Source organism: Stegodyphus dumicola, chromosome 7 (genome assembly GCF_044657685.1).
Source record: "Stegodyphus dumicola isolate Sdum_Otavi_A_Nest chromosome 7, ASM4465768v1".
NCBI lineage: Eukaryota > Metazoa > Arthropoda > Arachnida > Araneae > Eresidae > Stegodyphus > Stegodyphus dumicola.
In genome coordinates, this window is record NC_140774.1 from 99,350,780 (window position 1) to 99,363,990 (window position 13,211).

General features: G+C 31.1%; 1 long non-coding RNA gene across 1 annotated transcript in view; it reads right to left on the reverse strand.

The window, feature by feature from the left end:
- The window catches only part of LOC146996280 (uncharacterized), a 45,313-nt gene extending 34,209 nt beyond the window's left edge, over positions 1 to 11,104 (reverse strand). The window contains exons 1-2 of the long non-coding RNA XR_015042168.1: positions 10,305 to 11,104; positions 8,531 to 8,618 (exon numbers count right to left, since the gene is read on the reverse strand). This is a non-coding gene — a long non-coding RNA (uncharacterized LOC146996280). The remainder of the gene's footprint in view (positions 1 to 8,530; positions 8,619 to 10,304) is intronic.
- Positions 11,105 to 13,211: the final 2,107 nt, after the last annotated feature.

The following is a 13,211-nucleotide window of genomic DNA, read 5'->3' on the forward strand; positions in this document are numbered from 1 at the left end:
AACAGTTATCATCTATATAATGGGCGTTATATGTCTTTGTAGAATATTAAATACGGTGATATGATTGTTAACAAACCCTATAGCACACAGCCATTATAACAATACACGGCAATACCATGTATTATGAAGCACCGTTTTCGGAACAATTCTTCACTGTAAAAGAGTTCAGTATAAAAGTTAATAATATCAACTTTACATAAAACTTTACTTCTGTTAGCATCTTATTTACTGATTTATTTCATTTTCTTTTATCACAGTAATCAGAAGAAAAGATCTGACGTACAGGAATAACTTCGTATAAAATTTGATTTGCAGAGAGGTAAGTAAAAACTATTTGTGGTTTTCATCCTTTTTCACTATATGTAAAACAAATGGAAACTAATTTCATTTAATATGACACCCATGAAAAGTAGATGCTTTCATGTTTTTCACAAATTTACTAAACATGCATCATTTATACATTCAACAGTTATATATTATCTCTAACGTATGAAGACATCAATATATATAGATTATAAAAATCAAATATCCTATTTGCATTGAATGATATAGGAATGTTATCATTTTTTACATATTTTTTGAACCATTTTTATAAAGTTTGAATTAATTTATTTAGCTACTCATTTTGAATTCTAGAAACAGAAGAAGAAAATTTTTCACTGTTATAGCAAATCAAAGGCATCTATTATCTTTACCAGTATATTACCAGTATGCTATTAATTAATAGTTTTATCCCGAACATGTTTTCTCACTTAGCAGGAGAAATTGTGTGTAACTGCTTTTTGTCTTGTATATATTTTTACAAATTTTGTATATTGTAAATAATTTTAGTGAAATTATATGTAAATTGTAGTATTTCTTGTATAATGTAATATGAAAGGGCTCAAGAGGGCAAAGTGTCGTCGGATAAATAAGTCGATTAAACATTGAGGCAAATGGCTATCTCGCCCAAACCAGGCTGCGATAGTTTTGGCGACTAATTTCTTGTCACTGAATTTGGCGAGAAATCGCCAAAAGTTGTTTAACTTGGCAAAAATTTGACGACATTTTGGTTCCATCCTTGTATATGCTACGTGACTGTAACTGTAACTGACTGTGTATGCTTTCCATCAATTTCGAGAAATCAAAAGTACTGGAAATCTCTGCGGCGGACGTGGGAGACTACATAACATGGGAGAGAGTATCATTTTTCAGCTGAATCCAAATTTTAGATCAGAGTATCGAGAATATTAAGAGATCGCTGTGCGAACTTACGCATTTGAGGCCTTTTGTATTCCCTTGCGTTCAACATTCTTAGCAGTTTGAAGTGATAACTGCTGATTATACTCTTTCATACTGAGAAGAACTGTACGAATACTTTTGTGTGAAAAGTTCCAGAATTATAAAGTGCTTTTGGGAGAATAAATTTAATCAAGCTATTATCAGTTCTGCATACATTCAATCCGTTATGAACTCGCACGCTCATAACAGTATTCAGAACTGGCAGTATAAATTATATATTACTGTCAGGGATGAAACAATGTATTTTATTAACATCCTGTAATAAGATAATGATGCTCTGAACAGCTCATTTAGTCAAATAAACATTCAATTATAATCAGTCAATCATTTAGGTAGAAAACAGATGGGTATGAGTGCTGATTTTACATAGCTGCACATAGTAACGTAGATCAATGTCTGGAAAAATATTTTTTTTTTTTTGTTTAAATGGTAAATTACTAAAACACTTTTTAATCAGCCTTTGCTTGTCTTTGACAATAGGAAGTATTTCTGTCTTTGAATCTAACAAGAATTAGCTTAATTTCGAGACAACCCCTCTTCGAATAGCTAGAGTTGTTGAAACTGCAGAGAACAGGAGAAAGTCCAACTCACACATCACGATGAGCCAACAAGTAGACTTGAGGGAGTCACTTTTACAATCGCGGGAATCTTAATTACAAGCATACCAGACAGGAATTTACGTAACAAGAGGATAAATTCTTTTTTTTTTTAATAGTAACATCCTCTTTTATCTTCTAACTTCTCCTGGATGTTGTTCCTTTCAGGAGAATGTCCACTTTTTCTCTTGAAATATCCACTTCAAAGACACTAATCTGTAACAAATGCTTGATCGAATAAGGTGCATGTATAATATTATTGTATTGGATAGAAGACTTCTGAAGGAATAACTTTCGTGCAAAAAAGTTATTTAGAACTAACTACAATAAGAATGGGGTCATTACTAAAGATTGTATACATCTTCTGCATCTAAAAATATTGTTTCCACTCCCTATGTGTATTCATGTGAAAGAACTGTAAGAAAAATAGCAACTTAAAAGTATAATAGTTTGCAGTACATTTACGTTTCTAAGCTTCTATTTGCTTGCATTTATATTTTGGTGTTATCACTTGAAAAATTTACTATAATATACATTTCCAGTTTTCTTAATTAAATTTTTTAAAATTATTTTAATTTTATTTCTTTTCTGAAAAAATGGTGCACTTTTTTATGTCTTACCTCGTCTTTAAGCATTTATTATTACTATATTAGTAGTAGCAGATTGCACTAATATAGTAGATTTCAGTAACACAAATTATGCGAAATATTTTGTGAAATAATATAATGAATTGATATTTTTCACTTAGAGATAGTTATTTAAATAAAAAGAATCTTTTTCACATTTCCATCGTTTCAGTTTGTTACGTGTAGTGTAAAATATAAGCTCATGTATTTTAAACCAAGGACATTTTTCGCTACGATTATCAAAAGGTTTTCATATTCACATAAAATTATGAGTTTTAAATATGATGACCAAATATTAACTCTGAAATTTTTCATTACTTTATAAATCGAGATTTTGCTAAATATCTCATTGGTAATTTGATATCACCAACGTATGCCGGTGACTAATTTTTGAAGAAACACATTAATTTAAAATTTTGTTCCTGCATTTAAGTTTACATTTCTAAAACCTAGTAAAGTTTTTTTTTTTTTTAATTTTGCACATGTCAAGTATTGTAAAAAGTGTGTAATTCTTTTCTGAATTCCTTTTCCACTTCTTTCAAAGGGCCTCCCTAGAAAGCGGCGGCTCGGATCACATGCTCCGTTTACTCTTTCGTATATCAAGCCCTGAATTCAAATCTTATCTGAAAATCTCGAAATGTTTTCAAAACTTTATTTTTATTATAATTATTTACTAAGGAATGGCGTGAATATATTTGGCTGTCATAGTATAAAGCTTACCGCTTTTAGATGAAGAAAACTAGATTTTAAACTGGAAATTACCTTGATAAATATAATGTATTAATTCCACATAAGATGAAAATTGGAATTCGAAAATCTGGGAGTAGCATTAGTCCGTTTGAAATAATATCTAGAAAATTTATTATTTACATTTTTTTCTGAGAATAATAAAATAGTTTTTCACCCTTTTACTCTATATATTATTCACAACAAAAGAACACATATTAAACTTATTCATGTTTTTCAGTGTCGTTATTTGATTAAAAGGGAACATTTTATCGAAGTTAATCGAAGAAAGTCGGTGAAAGTTCTAAAGTTAAAATGTACTTTTTTATGCAGATGTAACTAAGTCAACAGAGTTATCGTTTCGACGCTAAGTATTATTAGAAAACAATATTATCTCTTCTTTTATAATTAAAATTTTAAACAAGCAACGAACAGTCATTAAATTAAAATACATTTCGTTAAATCAATAGCATTTTTGAAAAATAAATGATCAGATCATTTATAGTAGGCGAATAGTAAGGGAATTAAATTCATTAGTTTTAATGTTTACAGCAAATATGAAACAGAACAAGCTGCCTTGGCGAAGGCGTTTCACTTACTGAAGAGATTAAAATAATAAATTCACTCAAAGAAACGATAAAAAATGTGGATTGCCAGAATTTTTGGTTTAGAGCCCAAATAATGGTAGAATGTTCTTTAATTTTTAAAATATGGTTTCAATGCATAGTTTTAGTTTGGAATAGCTTCTTTTGGTACCTCAAGCTGAACTCAAATCCTAGAGAACGAGCTAGCTGCATGGTTGGCTTTTTCAGGTTTTCTCCATGTGTAACGTAGATACGAGCCAGTTTTTTTCTTTGAAAAGGTCCTCCATGAAGTCATTCCTCTCCTTATCAGATATTCCTCATACGCTTTGCCGTAATCCCTTAAACAAATAATCAGATATGATGCTTTTAAATGTATTCTGTTCATTTATAAGTATTCCCAAATTTCACTGCCTTTATGTCATTAGAAATGTTTTGATCTTTTCCCTTTTCCTGTTATTTTATGTTATGCTGCACTACCAGATAATTATCCTTTTTATTATTATTTTTTTTATTAAACATCTGCATGAATCGGCAAATTGTTGATTCTGGGAGATGTCATCCCAAGGGGTATGAGATTTTTAAATTGCATTCCGATTTTGTAGAATACAGACTTAAAGCTTTATAGTAATATATTTAAAGAACATTAATAATGTATGTATTATTAGTGTAATGGAAAAAAAATAAGAAACATTTTCCAAAGGGACGTATGTTATGGATCTCCGTCTATGTTCTTTTATTTTAAACTTCGGAAGTTAATTTATTTTACATACCAACCATAGTTTTTGTTTTAATTTTGTTGTTGTATATCCGAAATTTATTCAAAAATGTTAAAATGTTCTAAAATTAATGTGAGATAAAAGAATATGAATTTCCGAAGTCATTTCTAAACGAAAAAATGTTTATTGATGACAACTGAATTTTTGTTAGCCCCTAACGATAATATCTCTTGAAATTTATTCAATCATTTCGAAATAAGACATCAACAAATCGGTAAATATTGATGTATAAAATCGACTATCATTATTAATCGACATCGAAACTCTCGATGCATCAACATAGTTTTCATCAGTTGTTTTATTACTAAGACGAATTACTTCCTGCCTGTTGTCCCTCTTTTGGTTTCACTTAAAAAATACAGCATAGCTTTAAAACATGACACAAAAGAAGCCTGTTCGTAGCATAAGCAAGAAAATAACACAGATCTTTTTACTGAGGGTGATTTGTCGACTGGGTGGGCGGGATACCGTTAGTAAAAAAATAAACTAACAGTATAGTGAGCCGGAGTGAGTAAACATAAAAAATAGTAGGTCACAGAGAAAGCTTCTTAAGCAAACAAGTATAACAAAAGAATAGCAGACGCTTCCGTTTAAAAGCGCCTAAACAGGCCTAACACGAGCTAAGCCTAACGCCTACAATTTCAATGGGATAGGTGTGAAAAACTCCAATGTATAACGCCCTAGTTTTTCAGAGGTGTTTTCTTTTCAGTTCTTGTCCATAAAGAAAAGGCTTTGCTTTGCTTTTTATTCTCTGGTGGGTTGGGCTGTTCGAGGTAGTTCCGAAATTATTGTCCAAATATGATGACGGAGTGGGGTTGCTGTCAATTTCTTTTTTTTTTTTTTTCGGGGGGGGGGAGCAAGAACTCGCCAAAACCGATCTTAAAGAACTGATTTCACTGTATTAAATAAAGGAATTCAAAGTTACGTTTCTTAGTCTATAAATGTATATATTAATCTGGGTATAACTAGCAACATATCATCCACATATTTTTCTTTACACCTTTCACTACTTGACTCACTTTTACTGCTTGATTGATTGGCATTTTCTTATCAGTTTGTGTCTTTAAGGTTCGATATGCATTTATCTCTCTTTACGATCGTTTTTAGATTTCTTTTTAAACCTTGACATTCGCCTGTTTTCTTTTAATTATGCTTATTGTAAATTTTAATTAAATTATTAAGTAAATTAAATTTTTATGTCGCCGTTGTATCGTAAAGTTAAAGAAAATGCAAATATGCTATAAAAACGGCAAGAGAAGATTATAAACTTAGTTTTAGTTTCATTCTATTAACTTTATAATAAATATGCGATAATACAGCAAGAGATTGATATCTTTTTATTGATTTAAAAGCAATAAAATATTTTTCTTTTCTATAACGTAAATACTCTTTTCAAAGAAAATGCACATTTTTTCCTTATTTAACTTCGACTAAATAGTATTAATAATGATGCCTGAACTATAAAATCAGTAGATGCATCATTATAATAAATAATTACGCTTTCTTAATTGATTTACATTTCATAAAACCCACGCTAGAACAAAATTTAGAAATTTTAAGAAATCAGTCATCGGAGTGTTAGACTGATACGACTAGAAAATGCTAACATAATTGTAGCTCTTAAAACAAAGAGTTTCTTGAGAAAATAATAACTAAGCGGCTAAAGTATTCCCAAATAATAATAGGCGTTTCATTGCAGCAGTGTCCGAGATTAATCAGCAGTCCCATCAAGCATTAGTTTCATTTTATTTTTGAATTTATTTACCATTCATTAAGAGAATTCCTAGTTGGTATCGGCAATTCAATGGAAGAGAATATCTGTGAAAAGACATGCAGATTTTGCATAGGATTCTGCTAGCTAGGTGACTTAACATGCTGTTGTTGATCGCTTAGGTCATCAACTCTTATGTCACTCGGTATCTTCCTTCATCTTTGTCTACAAGCCCAGATGATCTTAAAAGTTACACTAGAACTCGAATGCTAATCTTATTTCCCAGATTATAAAAATTACCCAAAACTTTCGATAAAACTAGTAATCATTTTTCACATATCTGTCAACAGAGGTGGCCAATGACATGTTCAGTTTTCTCTTGAAGTTTAGACTTTTTTGGACTTGCAATAATTTTTGTTACCTCTCTGGAGAGCATAGTGATTTGATGCCGACTATCGGACCTGTGTCCTCTAATTTCTTTATCAGTCTGCAGATTGCTATTTCACTACAATACTTTCACATTCACAGATTGCACGTAGCTCTCTAACAGTCTGTACATAACACTCAATATTCTGGCAGTGAGTTTTTTCTACAATCAAAATTCGCTGTTTCTTTGTGTAGCGCTTAATGCCGACTAAATTGCAACGAAGCTGCGAAATGAACTGATAGCGACAAAAGGTCAGTGTTGCCAGGTCAAGTCAAACTCATCATTCTTAATCGGAGCATTTATCTGTTGTAAGTATGTAAAAATATTTTGTATTTTTTAAAAATAAAATTTTTCTTTCGAGCATGTTAACTTCGGCACTTTTATTAGAATTCCTTAGTATAATGCAAGTTTCATTCCGATCCCAAACAGCGAGATCTATCGGGGATGCACCGTAAGATCTTATTTTGGCCAAATAAGCAGAAAAGAGTGCACAGACACATTTAATGATCTTAAGTGTTCCTAATAAAAATCAAACTTCTAATTCTATATTCTACTTGGAGATTGAGTATTGCTTGACGGAGCGATAAATAGCCAGTGGAGGAGACCTTCTGGGATAGAGAGCCCGGGATTTGTTTACTTCGGAAATGACAGGCCATCCAACAAAGACTCCCCTCCGGGATGCTCCCCTCGGAGTCCACCCCCGCGATGTTCTCACCGAACACCTGAAGTCGCGTGCTGCCCCCTCCTCAAAGAGGGCGCGTGCCACTCAATGTTTGGTAAACAACTGCTGACTCAGACACCGCTTTTCATGTCAGCGAGGAAAGAAAAAAGAAAAAATTCTGGAAAAAAATATCGCTTCCTTAATAAGACACTATCTTCTCCGCTGAAGTTTCTTAATCTCACAAGTTGCGGAAAGTGTAAGTACAAACAACTTTGTTTTCAGTTCATCTTCTTATTCCGAGAGAAAAGTCTGATTAGATTGGGTTTTTTGTTTCATTTTAGGATCTATCTCAGCATTTCGGAGCCAAACGAGAGATTAAATGTAAGAATAAAATTAGAAGCCTTTTTTTATTTTACTTTGAAAAGTCATGTCCATTCATTGGAAAATGGATTAGTTTAGACCAACTCATGTCAGTTATTTCATTTCTTTTCTTGTAATACAGGAAACAGAGTAAGATAATTTATGTTACTTAATCCGTTATCTTATTATTTTGAGCTGCAGTGTCACTTCTTTAAGTTAGCTTTCACTACGATGTAGATGAGATGTATGAATTAAAGACATCTTGAAAATTTAGAGAGAGAGCTTTCGGCTGACCGTAGTACCATTCTCTGGCTGAGTTCTGCACCTTAGGTCATCCGTGATTAGCCATTTTGCTTTGCTAGCCGAAGTCAATGGTGCACTTATTATCTGACATCTCGAAAACTGCAAAGATTTAAATTGTTAGCACAAGCTGTGCATCTGTTCAGTTTAAGATTTTCAGTAAAAAAGGTACCTTAAATGTTCTCTGACTCAGTAGTGCCGACCAGCGGCAAAGCGGCAAAGTCGCTGAACACTGGTAGTTCGACAATGGGTTCGCTTCCAGGGAAACTGACCAGTTGCATGTGCGTTTTCGTGGTTTTCCCCATGTAATAACGTGAATACGAGCCATTTTTCCTCATAAAGGCTTCCACTAAGCCATCTTTTCACTTAGGCACATAGTCCTCGCGTGCTTTGCCTTAATCAAATAATCCATCTGACGCAGATGTTATTTCGCAAACGGGTGATAATTATATTAGTAGGATTTAAGAAATTAAGTTTTTTACCCTACAGAAGCTTCAGATTCATTTGGTTTATTCTTGAATATCAAAAACCATAGATTCAATATCCGCAGTTTACCATTTCCAAAAAAATCTGAAAATAAAATAACTGACTGCTTTTTAAGCTATAAAAGAGCTGATCAAATTAAAAAGATTAAGCAGGTTTTAACATTAAATATTAAAATTAGCTTTGCTTTTGCCGCCTAGGCTTGTCTAGAGACGCAAAGGTACGAGACTTATTTCGCTCTGATTAACAAACTAAAGACAATTAATTCAAATTTACAATTTTTTGAAGTCAAATGTTGTTCAGGCTAGTATTTAATAACTACTTTTTGCATATTATAAATAAATATATAAAAAAGCTTCTTCTTCCGATTACTTCTCTCTTTGGTGCCATCCTTGGAAATAAACAGTGTTTCTGGAAACAGAATTAAATAGAGATATTGAGCATCTCTGATAAAAGTTCTTTAACACGATACTTTTTAATATTATACAGTATTAAATTGCTTAAAATTATAAGAATAAAACCTTAAAATTGGTCGTATAAGAAGTATTTGGCCTTTTTAGATGCTATTAAAACCCTTAGAAAGGGAGAGTCGAGTTTAGAATTGAAATGTTTAATTGAGTCAGCAGCAGAATTTGACGAAGTATAGCAACTTCTTAAAAGAGTTACTTTATACAGTAGCGTGAAATTAGAATTTGACTTACGTACCGAAAAAAAGATTCCTTATGATCCAAAATAGGATTTTTGTAAATCAGGCATTATTCATAAGATGCAGTTTCTTTTCGCAAATCTAAAAATATTTGTTCTCAAATTAAAAATTAAAAAAACTTATATTTTTCGCGATAAGTTTCGATTTTGTATATCAGAATTTTTAAACAAGATCTAAATACATTTTTATTGCATTTTCTGTTTTTATCTCATTTCGATTTTAATGGCCGAAGCTAGGAAAGTGAAGCATACTAAACAGAGAAAACTTATAGATAAAAAAGCACAATAAAAATGGTTTCCTCTATTTCTTTTTTGCAATACAATGCACTATTATTCAAGAATAATTAAATTTTTATTATATTTGAAAATATGGTAATTCATTAATTTATTCTTTTAGTAATTAATTCTTCTTGATTAAATCTGTTGTGGTGCATATTTATTTTCAGCAATTTTTTCTTTCCTAGGTTTCTATTGCATCAGGCCTTATATGATATATAAAAGGATAGATGAGGTAACTAATGCTTAATTTACTCTTCTCGGTTAGACTTTGTCGTTCTTTAGATTTTATATTGGTTAATATTAAAAATTTTAATTCTCCCCGATAAAATATCGTTAAGTTTCGCAAAATTTTATTTATTATTATTACTTTTTTGGTAAAATAAATAATTTAGACATTCAATAACGAAATCTTGTGACTCTACAAAAGTACAAATTTATTGAATAATAAAATTGAGATTTCAAATCGGATAATCATATCATTTTAAAATGTCCATTTCTAGAAAAATATCAAATGTATAAAAATGAAACCATAATATTCAGAATACCATTTTTAAATTAAAATTTGTTATTTATAATAAACATAAAATAAATTTAGGCGATTGGTCATTTATTTAATTTTTGCATTCCGAACAATATAGCTGAAAAAGTAGAAGGCTGTTTTCAGGATTCGTAATGTTAAAAAAATATCTTTCTCAACACAAATGTACTTTCAGTTACTTATTAAATATAAAATACTCCTTTTATATTTTACGTAATTTAAAATTAATTAAAATATTTATGTTTTCATACCTGTGGTAATTGGATTATTTGAATTACGGTAAAACATAAAAGGGCCATCTGCCAAAGGAACACATATCTTCACGAAAGACTATCTAAAAAGAACTGGCTCATAATTCACGTTACACGTGGGAAAAAAGAAATCGCCAACTCTTTAATAAACTTCTGTAGATTGCTGCACTTCACTTTTATAGAACGAGTTAACAGAAAGAATAATCTTACCCTTCTCTTTGATTTCTATTTTAAGTTATAGAGTTTGACCTTCTTTGGCAGCATTACTTAGTATCAAACTCCTAACAGATTTGGCGAGAGTTCACCTGTATCGTAGAAAATGACGGAGACTTGAGAAGGTTAAAATAACCTTTTCATTAAATCAGAAGTTTAACATAAATTCACTTCTCGTGATAACAGGATCGACCACTAAATGTGGCGATATAACTTGAAGGAACAGTCATATTCAAATAAAAAACCTAGTAATCAAAAACCATACAACTCAATTTAAAACTGAATTGGCTCAGAATATCTGACAGTTGTACTGATCTTGGAACAAATTGGATCCTTAAATTAGCGAATTTGACATCGTCTTTTACAATATCTTGTTTGCTGTTTAAGCTAAGTTAGGTTAAATTTTTTATTACGAACCAAACTCTCGTGACCTTTTTGTCATTAGCAGGGTTGCCTTCGTAGAAGATTTTATAAGGGTTACGTTATTCATATACGACAAAGCACGTAAGAGCTATCTGATTAAGAATGATGGATAATTTCTTGAAGACTTTTTCAAAGAAACTGCCTGGTATTTACACTACACGTGGGAAAAGTCTCAGAAACCAACCATGCAGCCAGCGCTTTAATCAAGAGCTGAACCTGGATCGAACACGCATAGTATTTTATCGGTCTTAATCATTCGGCAACAGGTGGGGACGATAAGAAAAAAAACCTTAAAATTCCCAGATAACTAGCCAGTTCAATCTCCTAAAACCAATAAACTGCAGTATTTTATCCATACTGTAACTATTGTGTAACGCTTGAAATCTATAGTTAAGTTGATTTGAACAATGTTACCAAATATAGCTCGAGATAAGTGTTATCAATAGTACATGATAATAAAAAATCACATAAATTTGAAAACCCATTGTTTAATCAAAATCATAGTCTGAACCTAGATTGATTGTGAGCGTGCTAATTTTAGTACCTTTAAATAAATAAGCGAGAACATGTGTATGAATATATCAGGAAAATGGTTTTAATCGTGAAGGAGGAAGAATTCTATTAAACTAAAATCTAATTTTCATATGATCTCGTAAAAGAAAAATTTCGAATTTAAGAACGTGTTTATTATTTTTGATTCATTAAATGCAGAAAATTTCATATTTTTACGTGCAAAATTTACAAGGATATTTGTAAGAATAGTTCAAATTTTCAGAAAGCAAGTTACGAATTTAATACCAAGAACAACTTTTACTAATATAAAGCCATTAATTACCAAACAAGCAATTTTTATTTTGCAATTGCCCCTTAAATTTGGGAACCTGTAGAGGTTTGGTTGTATATAAACACTGAAAAATGGTTTACTTCAATAGCTTTTTTCTTGAAATTTTTCTGAAGTTTTCTTTAAGATACGGAATGTTTTTATTTGACTTTATAACACATAATATTTTGCTAATTAGAAAGTTTTTTGTGGCAGCATCTTATAAAAACAGAGATTTTATTCTTACAACATCAACTTGTTCCCGTAGATGAAACTGTTTCTATAAAATTTCTATCCCATTATAAGGAATTTTTTAAATAGAAGTAATATGCCTTTGACCAAATTTTAAAGAAATAAAAGCTTGCAGCCATCTTTTTGGACCATCTTGCATATCGCTAGTTTGCTCTTTTTGAGTTTGCTTGCAGCTCCTTTTCAGTTAATTTTTTTGCAAAAAGTGTTTCAATATAATTGCATCATAACTTCATTCAGGCATCGAAACTAATTCTTTAACAAGAAAAAGTATGAGTAATCCCCAAATAAATGAATATTTTAACTATGTTTATTTCTTTAAAGCCATGTTAAGTATAGTGCAGAATATCCCCAAAGAGTTTAACCAAATTCAAATTATCCTAAAATTTAACAAGAAATTTAAAATAAACATTCTATATATTCTGAAAAAGGTCTTTAAATTCATGTATAAATTTAGTGCGACGAAAAATTTCTCTTTCAGTAGCGCAGGTCATGGGATTATCTATAGATCCCAGACACCGAGATATTACAATGGTCATTTGATTTAAACATGTTTGATGTAATCTTAAGAAAAGTAGGCCTATTTGAAACTTAAATTTAGATAAATTTCAACCTCAGACTTATGTTTTAAGAAAAACTTTTCAGTGAAATCAATTGCAGGCTAAGGTTCAGTTTTTCCTAATTCTAAGCTCTTGTGAAATTTGATGGGAATTTATCAAGGGTAGGGTTTGCACTACTTCAGTTACCGACATAATAAAATTTAAGGTGAGACAAAGTTAGATCATAAAATTAATATCGACATTCTATAACGAGCATTGTTAAATTTCGACTACCACTTAGACAATGTTCGGTGAAAAAGGTTGCTCATATTTCATTGTTTTAATTTTTTAATTTTGAGTTAAAACACTTAGCACATTCAGTGCATTCATATAGTTTATTTTCGAATAATTTAAAACTGGCTAAAGCTTCTGAGGGTGCACTGCATATCAAAATTTGTATACTAAAAGCAACAACTGGTTCCGAAAGCTAGCATTTAGTCTTCTGTCAGCAGTGATTGTTAGAACAGTTATTTGATGCCCTTAGTGGAACTAGCATCAAATACAATTACGTTAAAAAAATCGGCAACTAGTAGGATACAGACAGAGTAGTGCCAAGACGTCTCACTGGACACTTTCGTCAACAAGATCTTTCCTCGTATAAAC